This window comes from Neophocaena asiaeorientalis, unplaced genomic scaffold, assembly GCF_003031525.2.
Source record: "Neophocaena asiaeorientalis asiaeorientalis breed wild unplaced genomic scaffold, Neophocaena_asiaeorientalis_V1.1 scaffold59, whole genome shotgun sequence".
NCBI classification, from domain to species: Eukaryota; Metazoa; Chordata; class Mammalia; order Artiodactyla; family Phocoenidae; genus Neophocaena; species Neophocaena asiaeorientalis.
In genome coordinates, this window is record NW_020174268.1 from 14135924 (window position 1) to 14154116 (window position 18193).

Genomic DNA, 18193 nt, shown 5'->3' on the forward strand with positions numbered 1-18193 from the left:
AGAACTAGAATCAGAAAAATAAATTCTCTGAGCAATACTTTCTCAATACTTGATAGCTTACCATTTCTATTTCCACTTAAATAGGTAAAGAGATACCTCATTTTTCTATGACTGGAACAGAGACAGCTAATTGCTTACCCCAATATTCATTTTCCACTTTTTCTCTGATTTAAAAATAAAAAAAGGATTTTACTCAGTGCCATCATATGCCTAGCTTTTCTCCAACTTCAGAGGTGACCAACAGAAATAAATCCCAGACATTGAGAAGTAAAAATGTAGGAGGTACCTCTAGTAAATCTTCTTTAAAGTCTCCTTTGTCCTGCTGCCATCCTAGAATATGACCGTGATATCTGCATCTCCAGTTGCCATCTTGAAATATAAGGACAAAGTTCATACTCTAGGGCTTGTAGAATGAAGAGCTGGAAGTATATCCTGATTACCAATAATTCTGTAGAGCCATAAGACTAGCCCACCAAATTGCTTTCACATGAGAGAAATAAACTGTCATGTTTAACCCACTGTTATCTTCTTTTCTGTTTATGCAGCCAAACCTAATCCTAATACAATGTTGTAAAGAGCTGACTTAGGATAGCTGAGAAGTAAATGTTCTAAATCTACAGCAAGGCCCAAGACACAAATCAGATAACTGTAAAGCTAAAAAGAAATCTAGAAGTCATTTGGTCTGTTTCGTAAACTTGACCTTATCACTCTCTGGGGTACAGCTGTTCAAAGGCTCCTCCTCATTGACAAGATAATGTCGAAGTTTAAGTTTCTTGAATGGTCATGATCCAGTCCTTTCTACCTCTCCATCCTGATTTCCTATCAAAGAAATTATGTTCAGGAATTATCAACTATTTTTAATATCCTGATACAACATGTACTTCATAAGCCCATGTGTTTATTATGTCCTGTTCTTACTGCTAAAAATATACTTCCCCTGCTTGGCCATTTTGCTCAAAAATGTACTTCTCCATGAAAGATACCTACCTCCAAACCACCAGACTGATTGCTTTTTCCTTTGTGTGATCTTTACGATATACATATTTTTTCTAATATTATACTTAGGCGTGTAAATAAGTAGTCACCATCTAATGAGATATTGTTTATTTCTGTATTCCTAGTGCCCAGCCAATAATATATAGTAGTAGGTGCTGAATATTTGTTGAATTGACTTGAATTTCAGATTAGGAAATTAAGGACTCTGAAAGAGTAATCAACCTAGGTATTAACAGAGCACCAAAGTTTACATCAGGAGTCAAAAGAGAAAAGATGAAGCCAAAATATCATTTTTATATCTGATAGAGGTCAAGTTGGAAGACCTGGCTTATATTGATATCTTGGGACTCACTAATGAGTCCAGAATTGGGCAGACTTACCCAGCTAGGCACAGAAGCACTGGACCAGGGCAGGACTCCCCATGTGGAATAATGGAGGAGAATTCATGGTCACTTCCAAGAGGAGAAAGACGGGAGCTGAGCTGAGCTGAGCATGCCCTGTTATTCCTCCAAAATGGACTCATAGGCTAAGAATCTCCTCAGAGGCAGGGTGATTGATGGGGCAGAGGGAAGCCCAGACCTACAACTAATTGAGCTCCTTTCACATGACCAAAGCATCAGAAGTGGGAAAGAGGACCATTCCCCAGATTTTGATTCTCTTAACTCACTGGGCTTAAGCATGAAGCTGTGGATGCAAATAATCAATTAAAAAATCTATAATAAGAATAGAAGAGAGCTTTATTCAAGCCAAACTGAGGACTATAGCCCAGGAAACAACTCTCAAGGGACTGCTCTGAAGAGGTAGGGGAAGAGCCAGTATATATATGAATTTTTTGGCTGGGAAATACATGTAGTCTAGCATATATCTTGGTAAAAAATTACTGCTAATCACAAAAAACAGATATCTCAAGTTAATGATTTTAGTGTTTTTCTATGTATAGGAAGATGCAAGAATCTGGAGTCACTGAAATTCTTCCTTAGATATGCACCTTAACTATCTAGGACCCCCGATATATCTGAAGGACAGAATGCTTCATCCTGTTTTGTTTTTTTTGCATCCTGAATTCCCCTTAGGGAATTCAGTGGGGCAACTGCAGTGGGTTGTGATTTAACTCTTTGTATAACTGGATGATGAGTGACACTCTTTTCTTTAATGGTTAAAGCAGATGTACAATGTATGTTTGACAGGCCATGAGAAAGTTCAAGCCAAATCACGTTATAAGCCCAGAATGACTTCCCCATACCTCAGTATGTGAAAATTTCTTCCATCAAAGCCTATGGTCAGCAAGAGTTGTAGCTGTCTGCCTTGGGAGACCTTTCAGGAGGCCACCTTCATAAGATCACAAGCTACACGTCTCTGCTCTTTTGAGTTTCCTCCTGGGTCTAGTGGCAGGCAGCTTAAAAGTCGTCCCCACAAGAATCTGCAATGTGTCAGATGAATACATTCAATATATCAACTTTGAATCCACTCCATACCAAAAGCTGAAAATGTATCCCTATTCTATTTTCTGTCCCGAATTATGTCCACATATGCTGTCCAATACAGCATGACAAAGGTTCTGCAGAGATTAAATGCTATCTTGGAGATACTTCGATAATAAAACGCCTATAAAGAGATGCTTCAATTTTGAACACGATTTCCTTTCTATTATTAAATTTCATGAAATAAATTAAAGTCCAAAGACTAAATTCTTTTACAAGTTGAAATTCAAAAACATTGAAATCCAAGGGAACTAAAGTCTGAAATCAAATTCTTGTGTGTTAAAGTTCAATGTGCAAAGTTCAATTACAAAACAAAAACCATTTGCTGATTTGTTATTCTACCGAGGCTCAGCAAGAGGGATTTTTCTGCCTTGGTAGAGTGGGGTCTCTTCAGCAACTACAACAGTTCCTCTCTGGAATGGATTTGGAGTTTCCGAAGCCCCAGAAGTCATAGTAATTCAATACTTAGTCCCTCAGGAGCCTCACTTCTAAAGAACCCTAAGAGTTAACAGGACACAGAATTATCACAAGGTTTTTCCAGATCCATCTAGTTTAGAAAGCCATTCTCCTGCCCTTAGATCAATTACAAAATTACATTCCCAGAACCAGGGCTACCAAGAGCCTAAGAGAAATCTGATGATGTCTGGCAAAAAAGAAAAATATTCTTGGATTCAACGTAGTAGGAAGTCTGTCATTCAAGACCAATTGTCTGGATTGCTTACTTAAGCCAAAGGAAAATTCTCCGAACAAGAAGTTATTTTGAGACTACACTTGCATTTAGCACTTTCATTTACATTTCTTTACATTTACATTTTTGTGAGAAAAAAAAAATATCTATGCTTCCTGCATCCTCACAGAGTGTCACTTGAGGCATTTCTGCCTCGCACATTTAGATAACTGTAATGGGGTCAGCTCCAATCACAGGAACTCAAGTACCTTTCTTCCCCATCCAGCACCTCTTAATTCCATTTTCCTATTAAACCTTGGGCCCCTAATGCCATGTAGTGACATAAGTGCATCACCTCTCAGAAAGAGGCTTTTTTGGTCCTGTGCCACAGTGGCTGCCTCACTGCCTCTGGCTCCAGGATTGCTTGGGCAGTGAAACTCACCCCCTAGAGAAGAGTTTCCATTCATTCCCAATTTGTTTTGGCTGAAGACCCACCCTGAACAGATTCCTATACTAAGTGATTTTGATGCTTCTGAAGCTTGTGTCCCTGGGGAAAAGTTTTAAATGTCCCAGCGTCTGAGTAGCTTTTTTGTTCAACTACATCTTTTTTCTGAAGTACTGAATCATACCACTGGTACTGAATTTCCCACTGTTATTTCCCCACTCCTTTCAGGAAGGCTATTTGAGCTTAACAATTTAATCTACTTCTTAAAGTGGCCACTTTCCTTCTCTAATCCGTGTGGGAGCTAATGCTACTTGTTGAAACTTAGCGCCTCCCTTCCATTTATTTCATCTTTGCTTTCTGGTTCAGTTATTTTTATAACTTCTCTGGATTCTTCATCATCATCATCATCATCATAGAGAATAAATCAACAAGTTCTGGATTCGTTGTTCAAATTTTGTCTACCTTACTCTTGATGAGATAAATAATCCCCGCCTAGATATATTCTTCCATCAGACATTTAATCAAAGCCTGGACTTGTTCTCTGATTCTCATATCTAGATTTCATCACATCTTCTCTCAACTTTCTTTTAGGATCCTCATTTCATAAATGTATTGACCAAGGTCAGTAAGTTCCCTCAGGGCAAAGGTAATGCCTGTTTCAACTGCAATGATGTGTCATATGGAAACTCAGCTGAAAAATGCTTTGAATATTTCACATGAATTTCCTTCCTCAATCCTGCCCCAGTTTTTTATAACCACTTGGTACAGCTGTCCCACTCTTTAAGGAGTGGTTCTCCAACTGCTCTGAATGGGGACCTATGGCTTTCAGAAGTCATCATCCCTCGGTGACTTGGCCTTTCTTGAAGGAATCAGATCTGCTATCTGCTAGATTTGTGTGGATCCCAGTCAGCATTTCTGATCTAATAACAAAAATGTCTTTCCTTCTTTTAGAGCAGTTGGAATCTGGGTACTGCTTTTCCCCCCTTTTATATTGGTCTAAAATGTCATCTTTAAGATGTCCTTTTCTTCTTTACTCTTCCTTAACATAAATGAATAAATTTTAAAAATCTCTTCTTCCAGCTTAATTGGCCTGTGTTCCTTTATTTTTTTTAATCTTTCTCTGCTTCTGAGTTTGACAGTAAAACTGAAGCACATCTTTCAAACCACTACAGTTTCTTCTTGTTTTCCTAAGCAAATGAATTTATTACTAGAGGCAAACAGTTCCAGGCACTGAGCATTTTTGTTTCCTTCTACCTTTGGGTTTGTAATAATGTCATTTAGTTGAATTTCTATCTTAAGGGGATGGCATTATATAATAAGGGCTCACATCTCTTATTTGTTCATTAATTCTAACACAAGAACAAGGGTGAAACCACAATTTGGGTGTCAGATATCAAGCCAGAGTTATAACTTACGATATTAACATAAAGCCAATCTGAGATTCTATGATAGGACAGTGAGTCTTGAAAGTCAGAGGAAATGCCACATGGAATCAAGGTTAGTCAGTCCCTCCAGAGTGCCCTCCTTGATCCTGAAAGAGGAATAGAACCTAGTATTTCCAATCTACATTACCTAGGCTTGGTACTAACCATATAAAGCTAGAACATCTCTAGTGCTCTGTTCACATGCAGAATTCAGCTGCCTTGCAGTTGAAAAGTGGCAAATATTCTTCTGACAACCGATGTGTAAATCAGTTGTAAAACTCTTCTCTGCAATGGAATCTTTGTCTCAACAAGGAAGAGCAAGGCCTGTGCAGTAAACTAAAGCAATCTACCTGAAGCCCCCAACACAGCCAGAGGGTTGTGTCTTATTTTCTCACATAAATTGCATAAGTCATATGTTACAGTCACCTGCTAAGCTCAAAATACCTCATGACAGCTAAAATTTTTCTCAGGCGGCAGAAATTCAAAGTCAAGTACAAAAGTGTAAAAACACATTTGGCCTAAAATAAGCCTCTATAAACCAGCAAGCTTTCTCCCTCAAACTAAAGTCCAAGACCCATGGTGTGGGCCCCGGATGCACAAAAAGCTTCTGACCAAATTGTCCCCCTCGAATTTTTCGTTTATTTTTCTTTCTCAATGTTGCTGGTGAATAAACAAAACTTGGGAATCTCTGAGAGCCCCTCCCCAATAAAAAGCACCTTTAATATACACTAGGCTTATAAACAAGTTGAGAAGTACAACAAAACAGTAAAGTAGGAAGTCAAAATAATGCCTGTTACTGATAGAGGGCAGGCTGCAGGATATGGTTTGTTGGGGGGCAGGGGCGGGGGTGCAGTGCTAGAGGTGGATAGGCCTCCCTGTAGGTAGGAAGTCTGACTAGTTAAGATTTATAACTTAGAACACACAGGCTCATTCCAAACAGGAAGAAAGCTGAAGCTAAGTCAAGCAGGTTCATTTATTCTTCCCAAAGTTGACAATCAAAAAAGACTCGATCTCTCTAGGAGCTGGATGAATAAAGGATGGAGAGAGACCTACAATGACATTAAGAGATCTCACTTTACAGGAAGGAAACATCAGAAATGGGAATTATTCCCAGCTAACAATGCTTGCAAACAAGGTTAAATTCTTTGCTTACTGGTTTTTATACTGAGAACGTTTCTCAATATATTTGTGCAATTCTGATAGGATATTCTCATATTTAGTTTTCAGTACCCCATTGCGCTGCAATTTAATAAATCCCATTCGTGGATTACCAATGTTTCACAATATAGATATTAATTCATTTTCATAAAATTTGATATCAGAAAGTCAATTTTAGAATTTAGTCTTCAACTACACAATTTGGGGAATGTACTCATAGTTATGTCTGTTATTTAATGTCTGGAAATTGATTTCCCATAAGATTACAGGCCAGAGGATTCACTGACAACTAATTTCCCAAAGACTTCAGTAGGAGCATATGTGTAATGGCTTAAGAATGACCTTACACAAAAATATTCACCGTTTAGATGCACTGCATTATCAACTAAAGAATCCAATCTTTGCAAAACAGGAGATAGGGGGTGGCGAAAAATTAAGAATAGATTTTCCCTTAGATGACATGAGCAAAGTTGACTTCTTTCAACAATTCAAAAATCATTCTCATCTAACCTTTGTGTAAAGACAGCCTACACCTATATTATTTTATGCACTCAGCTTATCCAAGATATATCATTACGTTTATACACATTCTTTACCTTCTTTTAACAATGATTTATTTTCAATGTACAGGTCTTAAGCATTGTTTTTTAAACTTATTACTAATTATTTTAGCATTGTATTTGTAAATTATTTAAACTTTACTTTCCAATAATTTACTTGTTTATATAAAAATACAATTAATTTGTGTATATTAACTTTATATCTTGCGAGCCTGCTAAATTCACTAATTTGTTAAAAGAATTATTGTTTAGGATTTTTCAGGTAAACAATAATTTCACCTGCTAAAAAAACAATTTTCCACCATCCTTTTGTTTCCTTATGCCTGTTATGCATTTTTCTTGCCTATTAAACTGGCTAGTTAATGATATACATGCTAACAGGCTGGGAGAAAACGTACTTACTTTGAAATGCAGCAAAAACATAAGATGACTAAAGAATGGAGTGATGGGTAGATATGTGATAAAGCAAATACAGTTAAATGTTCACTGTAAAATACCAGCATGAATGTTCATTGTCACTTTTTTTTCAGTTTTCTGTATGTTGGAAACTTTAATAAGATGACATTAGGAAAATAAAAACCAAAGCAACAATCCAATTTTGAGAGAGGGACTGAGGACAAAAGAGACAAGGACAAAGGGACATCATAGGTTTTGAGAGACAGGCTAAAATTGGTGAAATCCAAGGCACAGGATTAAAAACAGATGAGCAGCTTCTCTGTCTCATTAAGAGAAAATATGAATGCACACAGAGTAAATTGGATACATACAAATGAACATACAGTAATATAGGATGCATACATATTTGGTTTTGGTAGCTGGCTGGTAAGGAGATAAGGTTATCTGCTCTAAATGAAGTTCTGGAAAAGGCATTGTGGAGACTGGATCTGAGAAATGTGAGTTTGCTGGGTAGTACTGAGGGCCTATTTCTTGGTTGGTGGCTATGCATGTAGTTGAGGGCAGTCTGTGCTCAACTGCCTGGATCCAGTTTCTTCACCTGTAAAACAGGATAATAATGGCCAACTTCAAGATCATTAAGAGAATTAAGTGAGAGAATGCCTGTAAAGAATCTAACACAGTGTCCCACATAAAGACCAAGAACTTTTTTCCATGCCTACTGCTAGTGATTATTTTGTACAGCCGCACTTCAGGAAGTTGCTAAAGTTTCCATGCTGCTATCTACAGAGAAGGTAATTTCAGTAGGCGATCAGCTCATCAAAAGAGCTGAAACAGGCACAGAAAGTACAAAGCCACAAAGGTACCATGCAGTGTTTGTAACCAGCATTAGGTTGTAATTTAAATGAGAGTTAAGGTTTGTAGGGACCACTTTCCTTTACTGAAAGTAATTTATTATGTCTTTCATACCACAATCAAACTGATAAAGAGCATCTCATGATAATACTCCAAATTTCTATTGGAATTGTAAACAGGAAAGAAACCAAGGGGCAAATAGCTAATAAAATTTAGTTCATCAATTTGAAAAATATGAAATGATTATGTCTTTCTTGAGAACTAGGTAGAAAGAAAATGGCTGCTAAGGGTTGATTCTGTAATTTTTAAGAAATGTGTTTCATGATTTGGAGGGCTGTAATTTGGAAATAACATTTAAATTCCTATTACTCAGTTCTATAACTCAAAGTATAACACAGTACTTAAGGAAAAACCACAGCAAGAGGTTTTTTGTGTGTGTGTGACACATATTACACAACTTCAAACCTTAGGAACAAAATTTAATTTATATTATAAAAACATAAAATCAAAGGGGAGTGACATCAGTATCACGACAGCTTAAGATGCACCTCATCTTTGTCTTCCCACCAACAATAAAATTTGGCATCCACCTATGGAAAGAAATCCCTTTCAGGAAGCTGTGGAATCCAGCACCATAAGCCAAGGGACCCGGGAGGAGTCTCGTCCAGCCATCCATCAGGTAATAGGGAAACAGACCTCAGTCCCAGATGTGGACCTTGTTATGGCCTATAAACTGTCCCCAGCCTCTTTCAACCACCATCTAGGAGCCCCTGAGAACACCAACTTAGACATTCACTCAAGGACAAGAGAGACTTTTCAAAAGTTCAGGCTTCCAGAGAAGTCCCAGAATTCCATTGGAGGAAAAAAAAAAGTTTGGATGTATTGGAGGAGCTAAGAGGGACAGTTTGACTTTACCCACATCACCCCTCCACCGAGGGATGGCACAGCTTAGGGCCAAGAGTGATCTTCCTCACAGTGATTTATCCCACAGAAGAAAGGGAGAGCATGTGAGTGAACACCCAGCTGCCCCAGCTGTACACAACATGCCAAAGGGGCTCCTTTCTCTCTTGCTCCATCCAGAGTATAGAATCATGAGTTACGTGACTGTGGGCAAGAAGAAGTGGGGAGAGTCGCAGATACAACTACTGAAGGACAGTAAGAGGCACAGATCTTAACCGTGTCGTGAATTCCACCAAGAACCTGCCCAACAGCTGCTGGAAATGCATTACCAGTGGATCACAACTGGCTCACGGGAACCTCAAGCACTCTGTGTGCCTCACCTACAAACTCCCCATCTTGTGGTCAGCTCCCTGCGTGTGCTCCCGATGGTGGCAGCAAGAATAAGCTTTGGAAGATAGTTAGTGAGCATGCACATAAGCTGGCCAAATCTGCAGGCCAGGGAGAGATCACAAACTTGACCCTAAGCACCACCTGTGGGAAACAAAAGAGAGGCTGTCAGCACGCACTCAGCCTGGTGCATTGAAGGATCCAGAGAAGGCATAAAGCCTAAGAATTCTGCCACAAGAGGGAGCAAGAAGCATGGAGGAGGTGTACTCCAAAAAGGGTCTAAGATAGCCTCAGAATCTCTAATAAGGCTGATGGGAGGTATCTCTCTCCCAGAAGCAGTTAGTGAAGCCTGGAGGGGGTGACTGCTACTTCAGAAGTAAAGAAATAATGCAAAAGTTCAAAGAACATGAAAAATCAAGATAACATGGACACCACCAAAAGATCACAGTAATCTTCTGGTAACCAAACCCAAAGACGTGGAGATCTGTGATTTACCCAATAAAGAATTCAAGTTTTAAGGAAGCTTGATGAGGTACAAGAAAACACAGAAAGACAACTGAACCATATCAGGAAAACAATAAATGAACAAAATAAGAAGTTTAGCAAATGCTCATAGCAGCACTATTTACAATAGCCAAGACACAGAAACAACCCAAATCCCCATCAACAGATGATTGGCTTAAGAAGATGTGGCATATATATATATGATATATATATATAAAATATGTATATATGATGGAATATTACTCAGCCATAAAAAAGAATGAAATATTGCCATTTGCAGCAACATGGATAGACCTAGAGAATATCATACTAAGTAAAGTCAGACAAAGACAAATATATAAAGTCATTTGTATGTAGTATCTAAAAAGTAGTACAGACGAATCTATATACAAAACAGACTCACAGACACAGAAAACAAACTTATGGTTACCAAAGGGGAAAGGGAGGGGAGAAGGATAAATTAGGAGTTTGGGATTAACAAATACAAACTACTACACATAAAATAGATAAGGAACAAGGATTTACTGTATAACACAGGGAACTATATTCAATAACCTGTAATAACCTATAATGGAAAATAATCTAAAAAAATACATATGTAACTGAATCACTTTGCTGTACACTTAAAACTAACACAATACTGTAAATCAACTATGCTTCAATTAAAAAAAAAAAAAGAAGAAGAAAAGTTTAGCAGAGAGACAGAAGTCATAAAAAGGAACCAAATGGAAATTCTGGGGCTGAAGGATACAATGAATGAAATGAAACAGAGAATATCAATGGCAGAATGAATCAAGCAGAAGAAAAAAATCTGTAAGACGGAAGAAAGAACTCAGAAATTATGCAATCAGAGAAGAACGAAGAAAAAAGATGTAAAAGAGGACAGAAAGTTACATAATCTATGACATATCATCTAAAGGACCAGTTTGTAAATTACTGAAGTTCCAGATTTAGAAAAGAGGGAGAAGGGGGCAGATAGCTTATTTAAAGAAATAATTACTAAGAACTTCCCAAGTCCATGGAGAGATTTGGAAATCCAAGTTCGTGAAGCTCATAGGTCACCCAACTAAGAGATTCTCTCCAAGGCACATTATAATAAAACTGTCAAATATCAAAGACAAAGAAAGAATCTTAAAAGCATTAACAGAAAAAAGCTTGTATTTACAAGGCAACCCCCATAATGCTATCAGCAATTTTCTAAGAAGAAACCTTAGAGGTCAAGACAGAGTGGGATAATATATTCAAAACACTGAAGGAAAAAAACTGCCAACCAAAAATATTTTATGTGGCAAAGCTGTCTTTCAGAAATGAAAGTGAGATAGACTATTCCAGACAAAGCTGAGGGAATTCATCACCACTAACCTGATTATAAGAAATGCTGAAAGGAGTTCAAATTGAAATGAAAACACACTAATTAGTAATATGAAAATGTACTGAACACTGGTAAAAGTACACAAATTCAGAATACCCTAATACTGTAATATGGTTAAGTGTTAACCACTTAACTTTTGTACAAAGGTTAAAGGACAAGAGTATAAGAATTACTATAGCTACAATGATTTGTTAATGAATAAACAGTATAAAAACAGGTAAATTGTGACATCAAAAGCATAAGAGGAAGGGGGAGTAAAAGGATAGTTATTGTGTGCAACTGAAGTTGTTAATAAAATAGACTGTTATATCTATGTTTTATGTAAGCCTCATGGTAATCACAAAGCAAAAATCTATAGTAGACTCACAAAAGATAAAGAAAAGGGAATCAAAACATACCCCTACAGAAAACCATCAATTCACAAAGAAGCAGCAGCAGAAGAAAAAAGCAAGGGACTTACAAAACAGCCAAAAAACCATTAATAAGATATCATTAATAAGTCCTTACCTGTCAATAATTACTCTAAATGTAAATGGAGATTCTTCAAATAATTAAAAATAGAATTACCATATGATCCAGTAACACCACTTCTGGGTATTTATCCAAAGTAAATGAAAACAAGATATGAAGCCTGTATCTGTACTTTCATGTTCATTGCAGCATTATTCACAACAGTCAAGATATGGAAACAACCTCAGTGTTCATCTATGGACAAATAAAGATGTGATATACATACATACACAAACACATAATTATTATTCAGCTATGAAAAAGATGAAAACAGTGCCATCTGTGACAACATGGATGGACCTTGAGGGCATTATGCTAAGTGAAAGAATTAACACAGAGAAAGAAACATACCGCATGATATCACCTATATGTGGAATCTAAAATAGCCGAACTCATAGAAACAGATAATAGAATGGTGGTTAACAGGGGCTGGCCAATGGGGAAATGGGGATACACTGGTCAAAGAGTACAAGCTACCAATTTTAGGATGAATAACTTCTGGGGATCTAATATACAGCATGTTGATTATAATTAATAATACTGTATTACATACCAGAAAGTAGTTACGAGAGTAGATCTTAAGTGCTCTCACCACAAAAATAAAATTGGAATGATGTGATGTGATGGGAGGTATTGCTAATGCTATGGTGGTAATCATTTTGCAATATGTAAGTGTATCTGTCAACACATTGTACACTTTAAACTCACACAATGTTATATATCAATTATATCTCAATAAAGCTGGGGGGAAAAATGTAAATCATACATTTTTAAAGAACTACGTAAGATAGTGATTCACACCCAGGAATCAGGGCCTTCATTTAAAATCCTGACATCAAGACTTTTACTGCCAGTTAAAAAAGAGTAACTGATACTGGATTTGCCCTCCATTGTAAACAACTAGAAAACGAGACAAAACATAAAAGGGATGCTACATCAGACACTGGAGCAGGCAGTGCAATGCTTTGATACGTTAAAGAAAAGAAACCAAGGAAGTAAACTCTAAAATCACCCCTGATTTCTGCCTAGAGGCACTTTCTAGCCTACAGGGTAGGAAGGGCAAACCCAGGCAGACAACTGTGACAACAATGAGTTGAGGAGAAAAGAGCAAAATTCAGAGACTGGGGTGGCTGAACATACATGCAGAGATCTGGAAAGAGGAGAATTATACAGAAAAAGTGCAACAGAAATCTGCATAAGGGTTGCCTTGCATCCTTGGCTGATTACTAAGCTGCATATACATTGAGTATGACTCCACAAAGCCAGGCAGAGAGAAAAAAAACAAGCAAACAACAACAAAAAAACTACTGGGGAAAGACCTACTAGAAACTAAGCTGAATAATTACCAGAGCTCACACAGGGCTGGAAGACAGTGAGTTCTGGTGACCCAGGATGTAGCTCTTCAATGATCTCTGGGGCATTCGATCAACACTAGAAATATCAAACCACAGCTGTAAAGCTCAACTAGGGATAAAGACTACTCTAGGCACACCCTAAAAAAGGTTAAAAATAAGCATGAAAAGGATCAAGCTGCTAATCAAATAACTGCCTGTGAAAACAAAGTTCAACACTGTTTAAAGAAAGACGGTTTCACTGGATGATCTTTAAAGCAAGTTAGACTGTGCAAAAGATTAGTGAACTTAAAGGCAACAGAAACTATTCAAACTGAAGGACGGTGAGAAAAAGTCTGGAAAAAAGATAGAAACCCTGTGATTTACGGGCACTATCATGAAGTCAGAGATGTAACTAGAGTCTCAGAGGAGAGGGCAGAAAAATAATGAAGAAAATGGCTAAATTTTCCTAAATTTGACAAAAAACACAAATCCACAAATCCAAGAACTGAAACAAATGTAAAGCCCGTATAAAGCAGTATGAACACAAAGAAAAATCACGCCAAGACACACCTTAAACTGCTGGAATTGGTCATAAAGAAAAGTTGTAAATCTTACAAGGAGCCATAGGAAGTAAAATAAAACAAAAAACGCATAGGAAAAAAATTAGAATGTAGATGTCTCCTCAGAAACAATGCAAACTGAAACACAAAACTGTATTTTTAAGATACAGAAAGAAAAACAACTGTCAAACTACAATTTTATACCCATTAAAAATGCTTTTCCAAAAAGAATGCAAAATAAAGCCATTTTAGGCCAAACCCCCCTCCTCCAAAAAACAAAAACAAAAACCTGGGAGAATTCACCAGAAGATCTGCCCCACAAGAAAAGCTAAACCTGTTTCAGAGTAAAGGAAAATTACATCAGATTGAAATTTGCATATACAAAAAAAGCAATGAAGAAATGAGTCAGTGGAGGGCTACTTCTATTAATTGAAACAGGAGGAGATTGAGTAATTTCCCTCCACAGAAAAGTATAAAAACAGACAAAATTGTCAAAAAATAACCAATCATGACACTGAAAATTGATCAAAATCAGACAACAAATTTGAAAAATGTTTATTGTTGAAAAACTAGATTTGGACAAAAATGGTAGCAACTCCATGACTTTCTATATTTGGTATTATTACCTTGTACCTACCACTTCTTCAGTAAAAACTGTACCTTTATAAGTTTAAGGCTAGTTGCAGCCAGAGTATTAGACTGAATTAACAGTTGGGAACAAGGAAAACCCATAGCTTTGCTAAACCAAGGTTGCAAGTCCAGTTCATGACCACTAAGAAATCAATCAGATAGTGAACTGAGAGATCCTGGAAATGAAAGAGCCACACAGTGGCTAAGACAAGCTCTTAATTCACACATACCTGACCGACCGCTTAAGTGGAAAAATGAAAACCAAGGGATACTGAGAACTGGTTGCAACCTTGAATGTTTTCCTCAACCCACATACAGCTCAGCAGACTTAAAGTCTCAACTTGAAGATGTCTGAGTTCACACTCCACCCAAATCATTGGGTTGATCACTAAGCTGTGCAGACAGAAAGATGAAGCCAGGCTAAAATAAAAACAACTGAGTAGAAACATCAGTGGCAGCACAATGCAAGGAAGATAAATTACAGAGTTTAAGTATAGGTAAGCTAGGAAACAAACAAAAAACATTAAAAAAAAATCAGAAAACCAAAAGAGAATCCAAAGTTACTAAAATATATTATGTAAAAGTAAAGTTTTCAGCCACAAAATTACCACACATTGGTGTAGGGGCAGGGGGAAGAAGTATAATGATACACAAGGGAAAAAGCAGTCAATATAAACTGAGTGGGACCAGATGCTGGGTTCAGGAAAGACTTCAAAGCAACTATTATAAACATGTTCAAAGAATTAAAGGAAAACATGCTGACAAGGAGACAGAAAATAGGAAATTGTAATAGAAACACTGAAACTATATAGAACAAAATGGAAATTCTAGAGTTAAAATGTACGAACACTAAAGTGAAAAATAAATTAGATGAGATACCAGATATGAAATGGCAGAAGGATTCAGCGAGTTTGAAGATTTATCAATAAAATTATCCAAGCCAAAGAACTCAAGAGAAAAAAGACTAAAGAAAAATGAACAGAGAATCAGCCACCTGTGGGCCAATGTCAAGTATTCCAGGATATAAGTAAAAGGAGTCTCAAAGTAGATGAGAAAAAAAGGTCAGAAAAAAAGGTTTGAATAAATAATGGCAAAAAAATTCCCTAAATTAATACTAATACTACTCATAATAATCTGATCCAAGAAACTAAAAGCCCAAGTAAGATAAACACAAAGAACTACAACTAGTTACATCATAGTCACCTTGCTAAAAGGCAAAGAAAAAAAATACTGAAAACATCAAGAAGTAATGTATCATGTAAAAGTGAACAATCATATGTTACTGGCTAACTTCTCATCAGAAATAATAGAGATCAGAAGGTAGCAGAATGAAATATTTGAAGTGCTAGGGGAAAAAATAATAAAAATTTTAAATGAACCTATAATTCTGTGAGTGAAGACAAAATAGGTACATTGCAGATAATCAAAACTGAGAGAATGCTAGCAGACCTTAGCTATAAGAAATATGTCTACCATACAAACTCTAATCAAAGAAAGCTGGAGTGGTAATATTAATATAAGATCAAATAGATTCAGAGTAAGGAATATTACCAGAAATCAGGAGGAGCGTTCATAAAGGGGTCAATTCATCAGGAAGACATAACAATCCTAAAATTTTATGCACCTAATGAGCTTCTAAATGCATGAAAACCCAGAAGAACTAAATTAGACAAATCCATAAATACAGTTAGCGATTTCAATAGTCCTCTTAGTAAATGACAGAAAATTAACAAGGGTAGAGAAGCCTTTAAAATATATCTGAAATTTTTCAATCATTTGGAAATTAAACAACACACTTCCAAGTAATCATTTGGTCAAAGAAAAACATCTCAAGTGAAACTGAAAAACAGTTTGAACTAAATGGAAATGAAAACACAAGATATCAAAATCTGTAAGAGGAAGTTAGATCAGTATTCAGGGTAAAATTTGTAATTTTAAACGATAGAAGAGAATGGTCTAAAGTCAATTACCTAAACGTCCATTTTAAGACTCTGGAAAAATAAGATCAAACTACATCAAAAGAAGAAGGATGGGATTAATAAAGATAGAAAAGGTAATCAATGAAATATAAAACAGACAATATAGAAAATCAATTAAACCAATTTTATAGAGACAACTAGAATGCCCATACAATGCTGGTAGGAATATAAAATGGTACACTTTGAGAATCTGGTGACTTCTTAAAAGTTAAACTGACACCTATCTTAGGTCTAATTATTCCATTCCTATGTATTTACTCAAGAGAAGTGAAAACATAGGTCCACAAAATGACTTCCAGAAATATTCAGAACAACTTTATTCATACTAAACAAATCCTGGAAACCCAAAGGTCCATAAACAAGTCAATGGGTTGTAAAAGTGTATATAAACATACACTGATCAATGAACATTAAAGAAATTAATGAAATATGCAACAATATAGACGAATGTCAGTTATAATTCTGAGAGAATGAAGCCTTAACCAAAGACCATACAGTATTTGACGCTAAATTCTTGAACAGGCAAAACTAATCTATAATGACAGGAAGCAGATCAACGGTCACTTGAGTTGGGGTAGGGGTGGGCTGACTGCAAAAGGGATATGGAAGAAACTTTTCAGGGTGATGGAATCTGTATCTTGATTGGGATGATGGTTACACTGAATACCTTTGTCAAAAATCAAACTGCAGACTTAAAATGGATACGTTTTATTGTATGAATTATACTTCATTTCTCTACATCTCAAGTTTCTTATTCATAGCTCAGAGATAATACTTCACAGAGTGGTAAGGGTATAATGAAATAGTACACATAGCCAGTGCAATGCCTACCATGTAGTAAGCAGTTCATTATTCATCAGTTCTCCACCTGAACACCTGCTGTTTCTAAGGAGCTTTCAAGACTCCCATACCATTATTAAGATAGCTGCAGTTAAAAAATTCTTCTTCATAGGGAACTAAAATGCCTCTCTCCAACCTACATCCATTGATCCTAAGTCTACCCTCTCTAGAGCAGTGGTTCTCAAACTGAGGTGTGCATCAGAATCACATGGAGGGGTGGAACAACACAAAGACTGCTGAGGCTTATCCCGATCGTTTGATTCAGTAGACCTGGAATGAGACCTGAGAATTTGCATTTCTGAGTTCCCAGGTGATGCTGGTGATGCCAGGGATTCCACTCTGAGAAGCACTGCTTTAGAGAAACATAATTTATAAGACCACTCATACTTCCAAGTGCATCATTTTAAACACTGGAAGAGTTAACATATTTTTTAACTTGCCTTTTTTCCAAATTAAAGCAGTCGTAGCCCTTCCAAACCTCACTTTCCTAGTTCTGTTAGAATGTCAATATCCCTCCTAACATACATATTTTTTAACTTCCCTTTTTTCCAAATTAAAGCAGTCTTAGCTCTTCCAAACCTCACTTTCCTAGCTCTCTGTTAGAATGTCAATATCCCTCCTAACATGTAGCCCCCACGACTGAGACTTCCAGTTGGGACCTGACTAGTACCACCCCCCCGCCACCCCATAAAAAAGGCAACAATCATTTATCTTAACCTGAACAGTTTCCCAGGTTTAGGTTTTTCAGTGTGTGTGTAGTTGTGTCTTTGTCAATCAAACACTTCCTGATTGTTTATCACCAACTGCTATAAGAGCAGGTCTTGCTAATATTCTTATACAGAGCCTGTCATAAACTTCTGTCAAGCAAACCCTTTGTTCCATGAACCAAATTCCTGAATTAAAAAATGCTCCAAAGGACAGGACCAATAATACAACAGTATACTTGTTCAAAGAGTAATTTCAACAGTAATATACCTTTGCTTCAGAACTACGTGAGGCATATTCTTCAGGAGTCTTCAAGTACTTAATGAAAACATGCTTATCTGAATCACTGAAAATAAAAGCTGGAATTCTACAGTTTCAATAGAAATGGTATGTGCAATTTTCTCCACACCCATGCTATTACGTTTCAAAATTAATTCCTATATTTCCTGCAAAAATATAATTCTTGGTTGAGGGAAAATATGATTAAACGTAA

General features: G+C 36.7%; 1 protein-coding gene across 1 annotated transcript in view; it reads right to left on the reverse strand.

Annotated features, from left to right (window-relative positions):
- Positions 1 to 2367: 2367 nt before the first annotated feature.
- RFC3 (replication factor C subunit 3) overlaps positions 2368 to 18193 on the reverse strand; it is a 30939-nt gene continuing 15113 nt past the window's right edge. The window contains exon 10 of the transcript XR_003004584.1: positions 2368 to 2416. The gene's annotated coding sequence lies outside the window, so the exon portion shown is untranslated. The remainder of the gene's footprint in view (positions 2417 to 18193) is intronic.